The sequence below is a fragment of the Bison bison genome, unplaced genomic scaffold (assembly GCF_000754665.1).
Source record: "Bison bison bison isolate TAMUID 2011002044 unplaced genomic scaffold, Bison_UMD1.0 scf7180017863457, whole genome shotgun sequence".
NCBI classification, from domain to species: Eukaryota; Metazoa; Chordata; class Mammalia; order Artiodactyla; family Bovidae; genus Bison; species Bison bison.
In genome coordinates this window covers 204,863-218,872 of record NW_011494029.1, presented here as the reverse complement: position 1 = coordinate 218,872, position 14,010 = coordinate 204,863, and positions in this window count along the sequence as shown.

Below are 14,010 nucleotides of genomic sequence, written 5' to 3'. Positions count from 1 at the left end.
TAGCGAGAGTCCCTTGGACTGCAAGGAGATGCAACCAGTCCATTCTAAAGGAGATCAGCCCTGGGTGTTCTTTGGAAGGAATGATGCTGAGGCTGAAACTCCAGTACTTTGGCCACCTCATGCGAAGAGTTGACTCATTGGAAAAGACTCTGGTGCTGGGATGGATTGGGGGCCAGAGGAGAAGGGGATGACAGAGGATGAGATGGCTGGATGGCATCACCGACTCGATGGACATGAGTCTGGATGAACTCCTGGAGTTGGTGATGGACAGGGAGGCCTGGCGAGCTGCAATTCATGGGGTCGCAAAGGACACAACTGAGTGACTGAACTGAACTGAACTGACCTTCAGTTTAGTGTATAAACACTGAAGGAATCAGGGCTGTAAACCACACTGACTCATGCCCTTAAAAATGTGTGTTTCCTGAGCTGACATTTTGGAACATAACATGTGGTGGCCACATAAATTATAGAACATTATGATAAACTATGAATTTTTTTTAGGTACAGGTACAGAAACTTATAGAAATTAAATTTAGTGGTGAGATTTCTAGAAAGATGTTGCCTTCTTTTGAATTAACCCAAAATAAACATATGCGCATGATATCATTAATATAAGCATGCTATGATGATCTTGAATTGATAAAATTACAGGTTTCTTATATATATATATATATAAGTATATCTAGATATTAGTTTTTTAAATATTAATTTATCTCTATATTGGAAACAGTATAAGGCAGAAGTTAAAAGAAGGGCCTTAGGTTTAAAATGACTGAATTTCCACCAACAGTGTACTGTTGGTGGGAATGCAAACTAGTACAGCCACTATGGAGAACAGTGTGGAGATTCCTTAAAAAACTGGAAATAGAACTGCCTTATGATCCAGCAATCCCACTGCTGGGCATACACACTGAGGAAACCAGAAGGGAAAGAGACACGTGTACCCCAATGTTCATCGCAGCACTGTTTATAATAGCCGGGACATGGAAACAACCTAGATGTCCATCAGCAGATGAATGGATAAGAAAGCTGTGGTACATATACACAATGGAGTATTACTCAGCCATTAAAAAGAATACATTTGAATCAGTTCTAATGAGGTGGATGAAACTGGAGCCTATTATACAGAGTGAAGTAAGCCAGAAGGAAAAACACCAATACAGTATACTAACGCATATATATGGAATTTAGAAAGACGGTAACGATAACCCTGTATACGAGACAGCAAAAGAGACACTGATGTATAGAACAGGCTTATGGACTCTGTGGGAGAGGGAGGGGGTGGGAAGATTTGGGAGAATGGCATTGAAACATGTGAAATGTCATGTATGAAACGAGATGCCAGTCCAGGTTCAATGCACGATGCTGGATGCTTGGGGCTGGTGCACTGGGACGACCAAGAGGGATGGTATGGGGAGGGAGGAGGGAGGAGGGTTCAGGATGGGGAACACATGAGAAATAAAGGAATAAAAAATTTAAAAAAAAAAGAAAAAAAAAGAAAAGTAATAAAAACATATTTTTACTAATGAAAAAAAATAAAATAAAATGACTGAATTTTCTTTTTTTTTAATTTAAAAAAAATTACTAAAGTATAGTAACACATTTAGAGGAGACTTGGAAAGTGCAGAACAAAGTTACCCATAGTTCCACTATATATTATGATTTTTCTTTTTTATGTTGTTATTGTGTTGTTCAGTCACCAACTCGTGTCCAACTCTTTGCGACCCCATGGACTGCAGCACGACATTCTTCCTTGTCCTTCACCATCTTCTGGAGTTTCCCCAAGTTCATGTCATCAGTGATGCCATCCAACCATCTCATCCTCTGTCGTCTGCTGCTCCTTCTTTCTTCAATCTTTCACAGCTTCAGGGTCTTTTTCAATGAGTCAACTCTTCACATCAGGTAGCTAAAGTATTGGAGCTTCAGCTTCAGCATTATTCTTTCCAATGAGTATTCAGGGTTGATTTCCTTTAAGGTTGACTGGTTTGATCTCCTCGCTATCCAAGGTACTCTCAAAAGTCTCTAGCACTACAGTTTAAAAGCATAAATTTTTGAAGTAAATTGAAAATTTTAGTTGGAGTTTCAATTTCAAATATCAAAAAATTAATAGAACAAATAAACAGATAAATAGAAAGAATTTTAGACCTAAGAAGCACTATTAACCAATTTAACATACTTAAGATTTATATAATGTCCACACAACAGCAGGATACAAATTCCTGGGTACAAATTTATTCAAATTCCCATAAATTATAAATTATGAGACACTGGAACATATCCAAGGACATAAAACAAGATGAAAAAATTTCATGGTCTAAATATATTGAAATCATACATAATCTGTTTTCTTATCACTCTGAAATTATGTTAGAAATCAATATCAAAAGATATTTGAAAATAACCTATATATTTCAAGTGTAACATGACATTAACAAAGAGAGATCTTTAACTTAGCCACTGAAAGCCCCAATAAAGTTAAATGACTGAAGAAAACACAGAGGGTGATTGTAGAGAAGCATTTAAATGAGAAATGTATATCAAAATGGGAGATTAATATAAAGGTTACTATACAAACCCCATGTATTTGGAAATTAATCATCTACTTTTAATTACAGGTGTATCTCAGAAGCCATAATAAGGAAAATAAGAAAGTGTTTGTAACAGAATCAAGATAAAAGAGAAGTTATCAGAATTCATTGCATGCAGCCAAAGCTGCTCAGTGCAACCAAAATAATTTGTAAGCTTGAATAAGATATGGAAAAAAATGAACACTAGTATAAAATTTTGTGAAATGTGTGCAAAATTTGAACTTTAGTTAATAATAGTGTATTACATGGTAATTTCCTGTTGTGTTACACAATATTTTTTATATATTCTCAGAATTTGATTAGACATTTCAAAACTCATTCAATTTTTTTCAAAAATCACTAAAATACTAAGTTTTCTAAACTTTTGGCAATAATACATTAGAATAAATGGAAATATAGCAAAGTTTTGGGTGAATATAAGTTAGAAATTGAGCAATCTATTCATACTTAGCCAAATGAGTGGAACCAAATTGTCAAATCTTTAACCAAGCAAAAATGCATGTTTTCTAAAATATATATATTGTACATACTATACATATATACATATACTTGTATGTGTATATATATATATATATATACACACACACACAAAAGCTTTTCTACTACACCTGAAAAAGACTCAAGGAAGAACAACAGCAAAAAAGAGCCAGAGAAATTGGAAAACTAAATGAAATGGGAGCACTGAATATGAATTAGAAAAAATGAAACAAGCTAGATAAAAGTAAAAGGTCGTTATATCATCCATTTGTTCTTACAAAATGACTGTTCATTAGAATCACATATGGAACTTTGGAGAAAAAAAAAAAAAACAATACCTGGACATTTGTATTTTTCAAAAAAATTTCCAAGCTAATTCAAATGTGTATCTGGATTTCAAAAAGTGATTATAGATTTTTCTATTAAATTATAGTTTCAGTGATAGAATTCTATTTTTTTTCTGTTGACCAATTATGATACAATGGTATTAAAACAAATAAGAGCCTCATCATAGCTTCATCCATCAGAGGATGGACAAAAGAAGCAACAAAATATATAATCCTGCAGCCATCAGAACAAAAACCACATCACAGAAAGTTAATTAAAATGAAAATGCAGAGAATTATGTTCCAGATGAGACAAGACAAAACTCCAGAAAAATAACTAAATGAATAGTAGATACACATTTTACAGAAAAAAATTTAGAATAATGATAGTGAAAATGATCCAGTGTCTTGGAAAAAAAGACTGGAGAAGATGCAACAAATGTTTATCAAGACCTGGAAGAAGTAAAGTATAAGCAGAGATTAACAATACACTAAAAGCAATTTATAGCACAGGAACTGAGGCAGAAGAACAACTAAATGACCAGGAAGATAGAATAATCGAAATCATTATTGTAAAACAGAATAGGAGATGAGAGGAAATCATTATTGTAAAACAGAAAGAGATGAGAGAAAGAAAGAACCTGAGAAGCGTTTGAAGACATAATAGCTTAAAACACCCCTAATATGGGAAAGAAAATACGCATCCAAGTCCAGGAAGGGCAAAGGGTCCCAAGCATTATAAACTCAAGGAGGAACATACTGAGATACAAAGTAATCAAACTGACAGAAATCAAAGACAAAGACAAAATATTAAAATCATCAAGGGAAAATGACAAATAGCATACAAGGGAATTCCCATAACATTATCAGCTGATTTCTCAATAGAAACTCTACAAACCAGAAGGATATAGCATGTATATTTAAAGTGATTAAAGGGACAAACCTACAGCCAAGAAAAATCTACCCAACAAGACTCTTATTCAGATTTGATGGAGGAATCAAAAGCTTTCTAGACAAACAGAGGTTAAGGGAATCCAGCACCATCAAACCAGTATTAAAACACATGATAAAGGAACTTATCCAGGCAAAAATCACAAAAGAAGGTAAAGATCTACACAAAATAAACCCAGAAAAATTAAGAAAATGATAATATGATCATACATATTGGTAATTACCTTAAAAGTAAATGGATTAAATACACCAATCAAAAGAAATAGACTGGATGGGTGGATAAAAACATATCCAAAATTGCATGTAATTATTTTATATTATTAGGTTAATCATGTTTCCATTATGGTTTGCAAATGTAATTATTTTTTATTTTTGTCTGGCTATTCATTGTGAAAACTGAGAACATCTTTCACAATTGTGATTATGTAACAAAAAATACTTGAAGTCAACCCTGAATTCAACTGGAAAGACTGATGCTGAAGCTGAAGCCTCAGTGTTTTAGTTAGCTGATGCAAACAGCTGACTCATTGGAAAAGACTCTGCTGCTTGGAAAGATGGAAGGCAGAAGGAGAAGAGGGCATCAAAGGATTAGATGGCTGGATGGCATCACTGATGCAATGGACATGAACTTTGGCAAACTCTAGGAGATGGTGAGAGACAGGGAAGCCTGGCATGCTGTGGCCCATGGGGTCACAGAGTTGTACATGACTGAGTGACTGAACAACAGCAACTAAAATTACAGGTTTCTGCAAGTTTTAGTAAGTTATGATGATTTTTTAATAATGAAACAAGTTGATTTAAAGTTGAGTCACATCGTATTCTCTATTAATTCATGTAAATTCAGTTTTACTTGCTTTATATACAAGGACAAAGGAGAGATAAACTATAATTTAGTATCACATGATTTTATCCAGTATTGCACTAACTGAATGTACACTTCAACATCTACTTGGACTTGGGAGACAAAGATTGACTCAGGATAACCTTCAGTTTGGGATCTCCCTGGCGACTCAGATGATAAAGAATCTGCTGCAATGGGGGATACCCAGGTTCGATCCCTGTGTCAGGAAGATACCCTGGAGAAGGGAATGGCAACACACTCCAGTATTCTTCCCTGGAAAATTCCATGGACAGAGGAACATGGCAGGCTACAGCTCATGGGGTTGCAAAGAGTCAGACATGACTGAGCATACACACATACACTTGAGGAGGAGGAAATTTAAGCTCAGGTTCTGCTGCTTCTGATAGTGTAGACTTGTACTTGAGTGTGATTATAACATTTAAAGATACACATAGTTTTACTATAATTTCATTTCTAAATACAACACAACTACAATTTATACTGTTTATATAATGGTTATAAGATGATGTTGTGAAAGTGCTGCACTCAATATGCCAGCAAATTTGGAAAACTCAGCAGTGGCCACAGGACTGGAAAAGGTCAGTTTTCATTCCAATCCCAAAGAAAGGCAATGCCAAAGAATGCTCAAATTACCACACAATTGCCCTCATCTCACACGCTTGTAAAGTAATGCTCAAAATTCTCCAAGCCAGGCTTCAGCAATACATGAACCATGAACTTTCAGATGTTCAAGCTGGTTTTAGAAAAGGCAGAGGAACCAGAGATCAAATTGCCAACATCTGCTGGATCATCAAAAAAGCAAGAGAGTTCCAGAAAAACATCTATTTCTGCTTTATTGACTATGCCAAAGCCTTTGACTATGTGAATCACAAGCAACTGTGGAAAATTCTGAAAGAGATGGGAATACCAGACCACCTGACCTGCCTCTTGAGAAACCTATATGCAGGTCAGGAAGCAACAGTTAGAACTGGACATGGAACAATGGACTGGTTCTAAATAGGAAAAGAAGCACATCAAGTCTGTATATTGTCACCCTGCTTATTTAACTTATATGCAGAGTACATCATGAGCAACTCTGGGCTGGAAGAAGCACAAGCTGTAATCAAGATTGCTGGGAGAAATATCAATAACTTCAGATATGCAGATGACACCACCCTTATGGCAGAAAGTGAAGAGGAACTAAAAAACCTCTTGATGAAAGTGAAAGTGGAGAGTGAAAAAGTTGGCTTAAAGTTCAACATTCAGAAAACGAAGATCATGGCATCTGGTCTCATCACTTCATGAGAAATAGATGGGGAAACAGTGGAAACAGTGTCACACTTTATTTTGGGGGGGCTCCAAAATCTCCAAAATCACTGCAGATGGTGATTGTAGCCATGAAATTAAAAAACGCTTACTCCTTGGAAGGAAAGTTATGACCAACCTAGATAGCATATTGAAAAGCAGGGATATTACTTTCCCAACAAAGGTCTGTCTAGTCAAGGCTATGGTTTTTCCTGTGGTCATGTATGGATGTGAGAGTTGGACTGTGAAGAAGTCTGAGCACCAAAGATTTGATGCTTTTGAACTGTGGTGTTGGAGAAGACTGGTGAGAGTCCCTTGGACTGCAAGGAGGTCCAATGTTTCCTTTCTAAAGGAGATCAGTCCTGGGTGCTCATTTGAAGGACTGATGCTAAAGCTGAAACCCCAATACTTTGGCCACGTTATGTGAAGAGTTGACTTATTGGAAAAGACCCTGATGCTGGGAGGGATTTGGGGCAGGAGGAGAAGGGGAGGACAAAGGATGAGATGGCTGGATGGCATGACCGACTTGATGGACATGAGTTTGGGTAAAGTCTGGGAGTTGGTGATGAACATGATGGAGGCCTGCAGTGCTGCAATTCACGGGGTCGCAAAGAGTCGGACAACTGAGCGATTGAACTAACTATATAATGGTTTAACTAAAGAAAGTGGTTTCAAGACAGTAGGTGAGATGCTATATTTAACCTCAATGAGACCTAACATGGCTATTTTCTACAGTATTTTCAAGGATAATTTTGAATGTCTTTTTTGTTGTTGTTGTTAAAGTTATTTTCTATTATGACACTTTTTTGTCACCCCACTGTACAATGCATTTCCTGGTACTCTTTTGGTTATTTAATCACCTTGATATATTGATTCAGTGAGTCATTGAACCAACATTTTTAATGTTTGCTATTTCACTTTAACTTTTCTTATGCTAATTCAGGAAATACAGCCTCAAGGATCTCAGTTTTCTTAAATGGAATCCCACATTGTCTGCCTGTTCAATTGATTTGCAGTATAAGAGGAAGGATATATACTCAAGTCTGGGAGAAACAAATAAGAGATGACAAAGCTTTGTGATTGTACATGTTTATGCTGTTTTGAGTTAAAACATTCTGAGAACATGATCATGCTATTGTTATTGTCAGTCTATCATTTCCTTTTCTTTGTTTCCTTTTACTTACACATCTATAAAATTCTTTTTCTTAATTAATTAATTTATTATAATTGGAGGCTTATTACTTTGCAACATTGTAGTGGTTTTAATTGTAAATTTAAATGTAAAATATTTCAAATACACATACAGAAATCGGAATAATATTATGGGTACTCATATACCCTCTTGCTGTTGTCATTGTTCACTCACTAACAGTTCATTCACTGACTCTCTGCAGCCCCATGGACTGCAGCATGCAAGGCCTCCCTGTCCCTCACCATCCCCCTGACTTACCAAGTTCATGTTCAGCGAATCAGTAATGCCATATAACCATCTCACCCTCTGTTGCCCTCTTCTTCTTCTGCCTTCACTGTTTCCCAGCATCAGGATCTTTTTCAGTGAGTTGGCTGTTCATATCAGGTGGACAAAAATACTGGAGCTTCAGCTTTAGAATCAGTCCTTCCAATGAGTATTCAGGATTGATTTCCTTTAAGAGTGACTGGTTTGATCTTTGTGCAGCCCAAGGGACTCTCAAGAGTCTTCTCCATCACCACAGTTAAAAAAAACATCAATTATTCAGTGTCTGTCTTCTTTCTGGTCCCACTCTCACATCCATACTTGACTACTGGAAAGGCCATAGTTCTGACTACATCTACCTTTATAGGCAAAGTGATGTCTTTGCTTTTTAATACACTGTTTACGTTTGTCATAGCTTTCTTTCTAAGAAGCAATCATCTAATTTCATGGCTACAGTCACCATTCTCAGTGATTTTAGAGCCCAAGAAGAGAAAACCTGTGATTGCTTCTACCTTTCCCCCCACTTCTATTTGCCATGATGTGATGGGACCAGATGCCATGATCTTAGTTTGTTTGTTTGGTTTTTTTAATTTAAACTTATTTATTTTAATTAGAGGCTAATTACTTTACAATATTGTATTGGTTTTGCCATACATCAACATGAATCCACCACGGGTATTGAGTTTTAAACTGGCCTTTTTACCCTCTTCTTTCAATCTCATCAAGAGGCTCTGTAGTATCTCTTCACTTTCTCCCATTAGAGTGGTATTATCTGCACATCTGAGGTTATTTATATTTTTCCTGGCAATCTTGATTCCAGCTTGTTCTTCATCTGGCCTGACATTTCACATGATGTACTCTTCATATAAGTTAAATAAGCACAGTAACAATATGCAGCATTCTCATACTCCTTTGTCAATTTTGAACTTGTCAGTTGTTCCATAAATGTTCTGTTATTTCATAACCACATAAAGGTTTCTCAGGAGACAGGAAAGATGATCTGGTATTCCCATCTCTTTAAGAATTTTCTGCAGTTTGTCATGATCCACAATGTCAAAGGCTTTAGCATAGTCAATGAAACAGAAGTAGCTGTTTTTCTGGAATTCCCTTGCTTTCTCTATAATCTTGCAAATGTTGGCAATTTGATCTCTGGTTCCTGTGCCTTTTCTTAATCCAGCTTGTACATCTGGAAGTTCTCTATTCAAGTATTGCTGAAGCCTAACTTGAAGAATTTTGAGAATAACTTTAACTTGGGAAGCGAGTGCAATTACCTGGTAGTTTGAACATTCTTTAGTACTGCCCTTCTTCAGAATTGTGATGAAGACTGACATTTCCAGTCCTGTGGCCACTGCTGAATTTTCCAAATTTGCTGACATATTTAATGAAGCACTTTAACACCATCTTTTAGAATTTGAAAGAGCCCAGCTGGAATTCCATCACCTCCACTAGTTTAGTTCATAGTAATGCTTCTTAAGGCCCACTTGACTTCACACTCCAGGATGTCTGAATCCAGGGTAGTGACCACACCATCGTGGTTATCCAGGTCATTAAGACCTATTTGGCACAGTTCTTATGTGTGTTCTTGCCACCTCTTCTTAATATCTTTTGCTTCTGTTAGGTCTTTACCATTTCTGTCATTTATTCTCCCCATTTTTGCATGAAATGTTTCTCTGATAGCTCAATTATTTTTTTTTGGAATAGATTTCTAGTCTTTCTGCTTCTATTGTTTTCCTCTATTTCTTTGCATTTTTTATTGAAGAAGTCTTTCTTGTCTGTCCTTGTTTGATTTACATACCATCTAATTGATTTAAAAATTTATCATTTTGACACCTTTGTTTCAGAACATATTTTTAAGGAAATAACAATTAAAATGTTTGGGAATCCCACTGACTACACCTTTCTCTGCAGAGATGAACATCCCAAAATTGGTGAATAGCCTTTATACTTTTGGTAAATTTATATGCATCCCTAATTTTTATAGAACACTTTTGAAAAAGCAATGAACATGGAATAATATCTTTCAATATTTCATTACATTTTTTGGTCTCTCAACATTTCTTTGTCATTTATTCCTGGTGGATATTTGTTTTACTAATCCATTTTAAAAGCTACATGGAACGTCACTGGATGAAATGGCATAAATTTTATATTTATTTTCCTATTTACTTTATGGGCTGTTTTCAAACTTTCAGTATTGCAAACAACTCCAGTGAACATCTTTGTACTTGATTCCTTATGTACACAGAAAAGGTTGCTCCAGAGTACATACTAGTTCTGTCATAGATATGCATGTCTTCCATTTGCTAAAATGTGTTTTATTCCACGTGATTGTACAAATTTGAAACAGCAACTGGTACATCATAATTTCATTTACATCACAATTCCATCAACCATAATGATAGATTTTCTTACAACATCTCTTCTTCAGTTGACAGATTTTCAGTGTTTCCTTATGCAGTCAGTGTGAAGGATTACCTACCTCATTGCTTAATTTTCATTTTCTTGATTGTTAGTGCTGTTTAGAATCTTTTGTATACTGGATACAAATTGTATTAGTGATTATTCTTACTTTCAAGCAGAAGAATTCTCTCTGGCCAGTGTAAGCAGAAAGGTTACATATTCAAAAGATGTTGGGCAACTAATAGAATCTGTGGAAAGACCAGAGAGTCAGACTTGGAGGTCCTATGATTTGCCCAAATTGCTACAGAATTGTCACAACTAAGTCCTCACTGCTGTACAATTGGGCCCAAACATTCCATGTGCCAGTAGTAAACTTGCAGACCAAAGTCTGGAAACACTGCTTGATTTCCCTTCAAGCCAGGGACTTTTTTCCAAATCAAAGTCTTACCTTGTGCATCTAACCACTGACACCTGTGTTCTAACAGCTTGGGGAGGCCATACTACTCACATATTGGGCAGAATTCTCCAAGTATCAGGAAGGGCATGCAAAACATGCCAGGCATGATGGTTAATGTCCACCTCACTAACCATTTGATAAAAATACCTATTTCGTGTCAGTGGCTCATCTTAAACTATTTTATTTTGTATCTTAGTGTATAGTAGTTTTACATTTTGATTGTGCTATTTATCAATCTTTTGTTTTAATCTTATGCTTTGTGTGACTCATGAAATCTTTCTCTGTGACAGTCAAAGTCATATCTTCTAGAATTTTCATTTTTTACCTTTGTATCTTTATTGCATCCAGAATTGACTTCCATGTCTCATTGGAGAAAGGTATTGGATCTATTCCCTCCAAATTTACTCAGTTGTTCTAATACTGATTGAATAGTCCCTGATTTTCTCAATGATTTATGCTGCTATCTGTCTCACATACCAGCATTCCTTACATAAATAGGTCTTCATACTTTCCATTGTATTCTAATTTACATGGCTATTTTTGTACTGCTACCATATTGCTTTAATTACTAGAGGCTGGCTTTTGGTCAATGTTTTGCAAAGTAACTCCCACATTCTTATTATTTCCCTTGTTTTTGTTGTTCTTACTGTTTCCATATTATTTTTTTTTCCATCAACTTCATCAAACTGGGATTGTGGTTATTGCTGCAACTGTATTGAATGTGTTAATTTACAACATACTTTATTTTGCAAATGACATCATTTTTCTTATTAAAATTGGTTTTTGTTTGTTCATCAGAATGTCACTGATTTCAGCAATATTAAACTTGCATCAGACAAATATGTTAAATCTTTGGTAATTCTGCTTGTCATTAGATTCTTTGGAGTAATTTTCTCTTCAAATAAAATCTCCCTAGTGTCTTCTTTTATCTACTCATATACTATTTGTATGATGGGCCTATGACCTTTAGGATGGTACAGTAAATAAATATCAAGTATCCCTATTCCTTCAAGGGAATGCTTATAAATAATAAAGCACAATGTTTGGTGGCAGTACTTGGTTGGGTCAGTTCTTGATGAAGAGCAGCCTCATCAGCTTCAACATGTTATATCATTTTATCTAGAATGGATATTAAAATATGCCCAATGCTTTCTTCTCTTTTTGGATGACCATATATGTTTCTCTATTTTTCTATTATTATGATTATGTTAAGTGTCTTGCATTCTTAAATTCTAATTGTTCATGATATATTTATATTGTGTGGTATATTTGTGTGAGTATGTCAGAAGACAATCCAGGTCCTGTGGGATGTAAAACTTAATTCAAAGGCCTTCTTTAAACAACGAAGTCTAAATTTAAAAGTCCAGAATTAAGCAAAATGATTCTGAAGGAGCTCCTGTAACTGAAGGATTCGGTTCAGTTCAGTTGCTCAGTAGAGTCCAATTCATTGTGACCCCATGGAAAGCAGCATGCCAGGCTTCCCTGTCCATCATCAACTCCCAGAGCTTGCTCAAACTCATATCCATTGAGTCGGTGATGCCATCCAGCCATCTCATCCTCTGTCGTCCCCTTCTCCTCCTGCCCACAACCCCTCCCAGGATCAGGGTCTTTTCCAATGAGTCAACACTTCGCAAGAAGTGTCCAAAGTATTGGGGTTTCAGCTTAAGCATCAGTCCTTCCAATGAACACCAGTACTGATCTCCTTTAGAATGGACAGGTTGGAACTCCTTGCAGTCCAAGGGAGAGTCTTCTCCAGCACCACAGTTCAAAAGCATCAATTCTTTGGTGCTCAATTTCATCACCGTCCAACTCTGACATCCATAAATGACCACTGGAAACACCATAACCCTGACTAGATGGACCTTTGTTGGCAAAGTAATATCTCTGCTTTTCAATATGCTATCTAGATTGGCCATAACTTTCCTTCCAAGGAGTAAGAATCTTTTAATTTCATGGCTGCAATCACCATCTGCAGTGATTTTGGAGCCCCAAAAATAAAGTCTGACACTGTTTCCAGTGTTTCCCCATCTATTTCCCATGAAGTGATTAGACCAGATGCCATGATCTTCATTTTCTGAATGTTGGACTTAGAGCCAACTTTTTCCCTATCCTCTTTCACTTTCACCAAGACGCTTTTTAGTTCCTCTTCACTGTCTGCCATAAGGCTGGTGTCATCTGCATATCTGAGGTTATTGATATTTCTCCCAGCAATCTTGATTCCAGCTTGTGCTTCTTCCAGCCCAGCGTTTCTCATGATGTACTCTGCATATACATTAAATAAACAGGGTGACAATATACAGCCTTGACGTACTCCTTTTCCTATTTGGAACCGGTTTGTTCCATGTCCAGTTCTAATTGCTGCTTTCTGACCTGCATACAGGTTTCTCAAGAGGCAGGTCAAGTGATCTGGTATTCCCATCTCTTTCAAAATTTTCCACGGTTTACTGTGATCCACACAGTCAAAGGCTTTGGCATAGTCAATAAAGCAGAAATAGATGTTTTTTTCTGGAACTCTCTTGCTTTTTCCATGACCCAGCAGATGTTGGCAGCTTGATCTCTGGTTGCTCTGCCTTTTCGAAAACCAGCTTGAACATCTGGAAGTTCACTGTTCACGTATTGCTGAAGCCTGGCTTGGAGAATTTTGAGCATTACTTTACAAGCATGTGAGGTGAGTGAAATTGTGCAGTAGTTTGAGCATTCTTTGGTATTGCCTTTCTTTAGTATTGGGATGAAAACTTACCTTTTCCTGACCTGTGGCCACTGCTAGTTTTCGAAATTTGCTGGCATATTGACTGCATCACTTTCACAGCATCATCTTTCAGGATTTGAAATAGCTCAACTGGAATTCCATCACCTCCACTAGCTTTGTTCGTAGTGATGCTCTAATGCCCACTAGACTTCACATTCCAGGATGTTTGGCTCTAGGTGAGTGATCACACCATCTTGATTATGTGGGTCATGAAGCTATTTCTTGTACAGTTCTCCTGTCTATTCTTGCCACCTCTTCTTAATATCTTCTGCTTCTGTTAGGTCCATACCATTTCTGTCCTTTATCGAGCCCATCTTTGCATGAAATGTTCCCTTGGTATCTCTAGTTTTCTTGAAGAGATCTCTAGTCTTTCCCATTCTGTTGTTTTCCTCTATTTCTTTGCATTGATTGCTGAGGAAGGCTTTCTTATCTCTCCTTGCTATTCTTTGGAACTCTGCATTCA